The sequence below is a fragment of the Megalopta genalis genome, chromosome 8 (genome assembly GCF_051020955.1).
Source record: "Megalopta genalis isolate 19385.01 chromosome 8, iyMegGena1_principal, whole genome shotgun sequence".
NCBI lineage: Eukaryota > Metazoa > Arthropoda > Insecta > Hymenoptera > Halictidae > Megalopta > Megalopta genalis.
This window is the reverse complement of record NC_135020.1, coordinates 12,857,675-12,865,416: the sequence shown is the minus strand read 5'-3', so window position 1 is coordinate 12,865,416 and position 7,742 is coordinate 12,857,675. Positions and strand designations below refer to the sequence as shown.

The 7,742-nt window shown below is 43.3% G+C and overlaps 1 long non-coding RNA gene across 1 annotated transcript; it reads left to right on the top strand.

The window, feature by feature from the left end:
* Window positions 1-5,198: 5,198 nt before the first annotated feature.
* LOC117217587 (uncharacterized) lies at window positions 5,199-7,710 on the top strand. The gene is made up of 2 exons (XR_004489592.2): window positions 5,199-5,449; window positions 6,133-7,710. It is a non-coding gene; the product is annotated as an uncharacterized LOC117217587 (long non-coding RNA).
* Window positions 7,711-7,742: the final 32 nt, after the last annotated feature.

Here is a 7,742-nt window from a genome sequence, read left to right as displayed (position 1 = left end):
AAAACCTTGTTGACCCAACGACTTAGGGGTCCCGAAGGATCCGTAAAATAGAGACTGCCCGAGAACATGTGACGCGCGAGCGTCGCTCCGGCGAGGAGACATTGTTACGTTCGCGTGTCCGTTTCTGACGGATCAGCCGTGCCGGACACATGTTTAGCCTTCAACGAGTTCACTTTACAAAGCTCCGAGACGAATGGCTTGTTATTACCTTAACTGCACGGAGGATAATTAATTCAACCTCCGCGTTCGCTCGTTTCGCGCATGCACGGTAAATTCTCCCTGATCGACGCTCAGCTTCGAAACACAAGTGGACAATTTCGGGAGTGGAGATACCGAAATCAATTATCAGCCGCGAATCTATTGACGAATGCGTTGCAAAGACTGCGATCGGTCTATCAAGAACCGTTTCAGTTTTGAAACTGATTGGCCTAAGTAATTTTTTAATTCACGATTATTCATATCGTAAAGATACATTTATGAGTTATTTATTCAATTTATACGTTACTTACGGCAAATATTACAATAATCACTTGTCAACAATCGAAATGAATGTCTTATTGTTACTTTTATAAACTAATATAAAACAGTTGTCTTTTGTGCTCTGTAAATCTAGTGTTAATCATGTGCTATGGTAGTGCAATATACAGGCTGTCCCAAAATTATGGTATTTCCGGGAAATAAGGAATTCCTGAGGTGATTCGAAGTAACTTTTTCCTTAGCAAAAGTGCAATCAGCGGCTTCGTTTACGAGTTATTAACGAAAAACATTGACCAATAGAGGACGAGCTCGCTAGGCGGCCGAGCCAATGAGCGGAACTGGACTTCGCGCGCTCGTTGGCTGGGCCGGCACGCATCAGCCGAGCTCGCCTCTCATTGGTCAGTGTTTTTCGTTAATAATTCGTTAACGATGCCCGGGAGGAAATTTTTGTAAAGGAAAAAGTTGCTTCGAATGATCTCACACACACAGAGTAATCTCTAATCTCCCGGAAGCACCATAATTGGGCCACCTTGTATGTATCGAACAGAGGAAAGAGTTTATCCAAAACCTATCCAAAGCTAGATTTCGATTGCTATTGGATATAGATTGCTTAATAATTGAACGTAATATTATGACGCGCCTTTCTTCGTACAATAAATTCTCTTTAATTCGCGCTCGGATTGTGTATAAAAATGGACAATTTTTGAAGAGCAAATTCGATTATTCCAGCCTTGTTTTTTATAGTTGTTGACCAAATCTTTTCGCTCGGTTTCCATAGCTTCAAAAACTTCATAAAATCGAAATCACGCGTCGGTTCTGAATAAAAATCAATTTCTAGGTTCGGGAGTTAAGGAAACCGAACGAAAAGGTTTGGTCGACGACTAGATTGCCAGTCGAAGTACAGTAAATTCTATGGTCAATTGTCAATTGTCCAAATGGATTATTCAGGGAGGGGAGATACGATTATTCAAGACTCGCGGCTCATTTTTATAGTTGCCGATTGTCAACAACTGTAAGAACGAGCAACAAGGCTCTATAAGAAGTATAGACCGATTATTCGAGGAGCCTTGCGTCTCGTTTTTATAATTGTTAACAGTCGGTGACTATGGAAAAACGACATATCGAAGTTTACGAATAATCGTATCTCCTCTTCCCGAATTGTCCCGAATTGTCAATTACGGGGAATTGACTGCAGTCGCGATAATTGCGCCTATCTAGATTTCGCGGCATCTCGTGCGGCAATATTGGAACTATCTCCGCGAGGCTGCATGTAATAATCCTCTTTAATGGCCTAACTATGTATATTTCGGAAATAAGCTGCCGCGGCGGGGATCAGTGAATCGGTTATCGGATATAAAAACCAGCAATTTAGCGATAGGTGTGAAACGAATAGAGTTCTGGATCTGACAGACTATCTTAAATATTCGAACATTTGGCAGCATAACTTATTTATTTTATTCTATACAATAAGAAGTCTTTCGGTTTGACGAAGACAATTTTTCACCGATCTTAAAATTTACGTAAATGTCCGTTAAATTAAAAGGTAATGCTAAAAATCTATCGAGCACCAAAGGTGACTGACACGTGTTTTTTCATAAGGGTGACAATATTATATGTATTCAGACTCTCTCTCTTGGCAATATTATTATTATTATTATTATTATTATTATTATTATTGTTATTATTATTGTTATACTATATTATATAATATACTATATATAATATGCCAGCTTTCATATTAATATTTCAGGCTCTTTATAATATTCTTATATTTATATATTCTTATAATAGTCTCTTCTATATTTTCCATATAGAAGAATCTGAAAAATGTTGCCAATCTCGTAATAAAGAATAAGAAGCCGATAGCGTTAATTAATCAATCACGATCCATCGAATTGTCCACGAAAATCGGTGTCCCCGAAATCGTGCACGAAGAAAGACGCCGATCGATGAATCCGCAAGCGCGCGCGCAAAAAAAAAAAGAAAGACAAGTTCGCTAATCGACGCGGCGAACGAATTAAAGCGGCTCGACGGCGGCAGAGATTTCTGGGAAATCGCGGAGGCGTGAGCGGCTCCGATTCGTTCGGGATCGTGACTGTAATGGTTTCCGCGGAAGTGGGCGCAATCTGGGCGCGAATGATGCACGCCACAGGCAATAGGAAATTTTGCATTGAATGCAAATGCTTCTATGCACGTTGCAGTGACACGGCCGACAATAGATGTTGCGACGCGCGGCGATTTATTGTGCGGGAGACAATCGCGCGTGAGCGTACACCCTTAACGGGCCCCGCGCGTTTATTATTTATACGAGCGAGCCGCCGCAGCCTGGACAAGCTAATCGTCCGGCGATTTTTTATTACGATCACGCCGCGCGCCGGGAGCAGAAGATATTCCGCTTGACGCGGACGGTAATCGTAACGATCCATCGGCGTCCGCATCCGATAATGCGAGCGATCGTCGACCTTTGCACTCGACTGCTGCTCCCGGCGCAGCCTCGATATTGCCGGCGATATCGCGAGCGGATCGCACGCTTCTAAACCGAGAGAGAATCGTTTTCTCCAATTAATTCCGACGCGATGCGTGGCGACGCGGCGCGTCTCGCGACCAAGAACGGGCCCGGCAGAGTCCGGCCCCCTGACACGCCCCCAAATATTCGCACGCTTTCGGATTTTCCTCGTTCAAGAAAAGCAACCGACGCGTCTCGCGGCCCGGAACGGGCACGGCAGGGCCCGCCCTCTTGACACGCCCCCAAATATTCGCACGCTTTCGGATTTTCCTCATTCAAGAGAAGCAACCAACGCGTCTCGCGGCCGGCAACGAGCCCGACAGGGTCCGCCCTCTTGACACGCCCCCAAATATTCGCACGCTTTCGGATTTTCCTCGTTCAAGAAAAGCAACCGGCGCATCTCGTGACCAATAACGGGCCCGGCAGGGTCCGCCCCCTTGACACGCCCCCAAATATTCGCACGCTTTCGGATTTTCCTCGTTCAAGAGAAGCAACCAACGCGTCTCGCGGCCGGCAACGGACCCGACAGGGTCCGCCCTCTTGACACGCCCCCAAATATTCGCACGCTTTCGGATTTTCCTCGTTCAAGAGAAGCAACCGGCGCGTCTCGCGACCAAGAACGGGCCCGGCAGGGTCCGCCCCCTTGACACGCCCCCAAATATTCGCACGCTTTCGGATTTTCCTCGTTCAAGAGAAGCAACCGGCGCGTCTCGCGGCCGGGAACGGGTTCGGCAAAGTCCGGCCGCCTGACACGCCGCCAAATATTCGCACGCTTTCGGATTTTCCTCATTCAAGAAAAGCAACCGGCGCGCCGGCCACTCGATACGACGCTTCTTGTCCCTCTGCCAATCTGCAAATAGCCAAACCCAGACGAGAACCTGCCGGGTTTGTCGACTGCACACATAACAATCGCCACGGTGCCACGGAAGAAGGGCGTGCACGCCGAAATGTCATTTCCAGAAAATCGATTTCAGAGTTTCCAAACTGTGCCACGAAATTAAAGCAACAACATATTGCACCAACGATTGTCGTCGACATTCAAGCTTCCGTAAGTTCGCGGCGAAAAATCTATTTTGGTTTGAGGAATACGTTCGCGTAGCGTTTTTATCAAGCAATTTGAAGGCGATTTTCTTTGTTGTTTTCGTTAAGCTCGCGAGGCTCCCGATTTTTCGGCAAATCCCATTGAACGAAGATGATTGAGAATCGTTTTATGATCGCAGATCATTTTTGTCGGCCAATCCACGACTTGTTCGGTGACCGTCCTCCTTCAAAAGTGCTTCGAGACGCTCTTCGTCGAATTGCGAAGGTCTTCCGCTGCGGGGCATGTCGTCGACGTCAAAATCGCCATTCTTGAACTTCGCAAACCATTTCCGTGCTGCAGACTCGCCTATGACATCTTCTCCGTATACGTTGCAAATGTCCCGGGCTGCTTCAGCAGCTTTCTGGCCTCGATGAAAAGCGAAGAAGAGAAGGTGTCGAAAATGTTGCTTTTTACCTCCTGGATGTTCCATTTCTAAGCCTCGGAAGTAATAAAAAATTAAATTACTCAAAAAGACGATTAGCACAGTTTTGTAGAGCAGAAAGAGCTCTATCGAATGAATATTATACACTTTGTCAAACAGCAAAAAATCGTTGTAAAGTAAAAGAAATTATTAAAACGCTACGAACTTATTCCCCAGCGCTTATTAATTAATATTAACTCCTCGCGCTGTAACAACGTGTCCCGATAGAGAAACCGTCAATAGAAAGGATATTATTCGAGCGTCGTGAGGCGTTCGCCTGAAAATATTCGTCCGAAGCGGCCGGATTTGTGCAAAGACAATTCTTCGATTTTGTGACCAAAAACTTTGGTCGAACACTTTGTGAACCGAGCACCGTATTCACCGGACGTATATCGCCCTGTGTGACTTTTCCTGTTCCGTAAACTCAAGTTGCCGCTTCGAGAAGGCGAAAATTCCCAGAAGGAGTCGAAGGTTATACCTTCTTCAACGTTTGGAAAATCTTACGAAGATTGGGAGAAGAAGCGTTCGCGTATGCGCGTTGCCTCGGACGCGACCTACTTTAGAGGCGACAAAATTAATTTCGATGAATAAAAACGTAGCGTTTTCGTAATTTATTCAGAAATTTCGGGACTTTCTGTTGCATAATGTAAGCACCGAAAGTAGCAGTTATCGATTCCACGATAAAATCAACCACGTTCAGATAATTAAGAACACTTAACGTAGATAATCGGTTGATCTAATCGTGGTTATGATCTAACCGATATGAAATTCTTCTACGTAGCATAAACGACGTACCGATATGGATTATGAGATCCAGTTGCAAGGGTACGGTAGATATGAGGACATCCTTGCAGATCTGGAAATGATTGTCATTCCGAGTCGCCATATTAAAAAGCATGTTGAAGGACAAATATCGCACGGACCTCGACAAATGGACAGCTATGCGTTATACAGAGAAGATAGGGTAAGTGTAGGTATATTACTGCGGTTTCTCAACGAAGGCGAACTTTGACGGAGAAAGTAAGACTTTTTACGCCAATGAATCGACAACTTGATCTATATCTATTATCCTTTAACTCGAATATTTACTTTTCTCAAAATATTGGATCTCTGAAAGCACGAATTTCATTGAAAAGCGTAATGTAAAGAAACCATACGTGTGCATATACAGAGTGTCCCAAAAATGTCTCGCAATCCGAAAGTAGGGGATTCCTGACGTCATTTGAAGCAACTTTTTCCTTCGCGAAAATGCAATTCGCGGCTTCGTTTACGAGTTATTAACGAAAAACAGTGACCAATCAGAGGCGAGATCATTTGGCGCGAGACGGCCGAGCCAATGAGCGGAACCGGGCTTCGTGCACTTGTTGACTGGGCCGCCGCGCGCCAGTCGACCTCGCCTCTTATTGGTCAGTGTTTTTCCGTTAATAACTCGTGAACGATGCCTCGAAGAAAATTTTCGCAAAGGAAAAAGTTGCTTCAAATGTCCTCGGGAACCTCCCATTTCCGGATTGCGAGACATTTACGGGACACCATGTATTACCGCGGTTATGTATCTAATACTGCGAACGTTCCGATTTTTGATCGCTGCACAAAGCAGCCAGTTCTTAGCCCGAATGTATGTATTCTGAAGTATTTTTTCTCCCGCAGATTGTGGACCGCGTAGTATTAGGCGGAGATCTGAATTTTGAATGGGACCTTGGACACGGGATAGGTAGTTTTCGGATTCACTGCTCAGAAAACCGTTTTCCGTCGTGCTCACTGGGCTAATGTGCCACCGCGATTCTGCGGGGTTGGGTATTTTTGGAAGAGGATGTTATAGATCTAAGAGAGAGCGACGGGTATTTATGGGATCGTGTTGGTGCTAGGTGTAACATAGCAAAGTGCTAGGAAGCCGGGACAGAAGTTCCAGAAGTAATGATACAAATATAGTGCGAGAGAGAGTAAATCATTCTTCGTTTCAACAATTCATTTTTGTGCTGTTACATGTGTATCGAATATGTTATATTAACCGGGGAAAATGTGAAAAAATGAAATGGTAAGATAGATCTTGATCTTCTTCTCTCTACGATAGATCTTGATTCTTCGCTTTTTGTTTCAGTAAAGCAATTTTCTTTCGATTTCCATTTCTGTGATCATCGATTTCAAGTTCATCAAATTTTTGAATTCGGACATATTTTTTTGTGAACATATTAAAAAAGGATACATCGTTTCCTTATCTAAACAAATTTCGCGTTAGCTTTGTTCGTAGAGGTGCCAGTCTTGTTATATTCCACTTGAAAATTTTCCAAAATCAGTAGAATTCGACAATTTCATATTACCCTGCACAACTCGGCCACTTCAAATATCGTTATCTTATTTGGTCATCGTATTATCGTTATCGCAACGCATCGCGTTAAGAAATAATCGCGCAAAGATTTCGTCGAGCTTACCCGCCGTCCAAAAGTGCATTTGGTACAGTACATTTTTCATTTCGTGTAAAACAGATTTATTAGTCTTTCCACATTGTTTTATAACATCGTAACAATCCTGTGATGCGGTTAACCCAGCGTCGAGTTACAGGCGTTAAAAGGATTTTTAAAAAATTGCAGATTTCTTCCAGTTTTTGGGCAAAATCGTGATGATACTTAATTTGTTATATTTCGTAACAACGTCAACTTATCTCGATCAAATTTTCAGCATACATACAAGTTACCGAGATCTACGAGAAGCACTTTCTAAATTTCCATTATAGGCTCAGATAAAAAAGTTAAAAAACAAGAGATCTTTCATTCTCTTTTTCGTCATTCCAAGTAATAGCAAAATTAAAAATAGGCATTTTAGTCATCGTAAACTATTAGGCTACAGTACTATAGTACTTTGTAGCCTAATTCCTCTATCATCTAAAAAAAATTCAAATCAGTATTATTTATACTATTTATTATTATTTTATTTATTATATTAGTCCAATTTTAAAAAAATTATTGCGTTTTGAAAGGTGTACGAACACTTTTGTGGGCCACTGTACGTGCCTAAGAGTCTTCCGTTTCCGCAATGTTATTAACGTTCTCACCATTCACTATGCTCTGTAACATTCCGCAATCCGATATGTTGTAATAACTCTCATGAGAGATTTCCTTACAATATGATAAAAAGAAAAGAAAAAAGAAAAGTTCGAATGAAACTCTGCGCCCGGACGATCTTCGCCCGGCGTACAGTAAAAGAAGGACTTAGTTCGGTAGGCCCCGTGTCCTTCCCCTCCCCGGCCGTCTCTCCGGCAC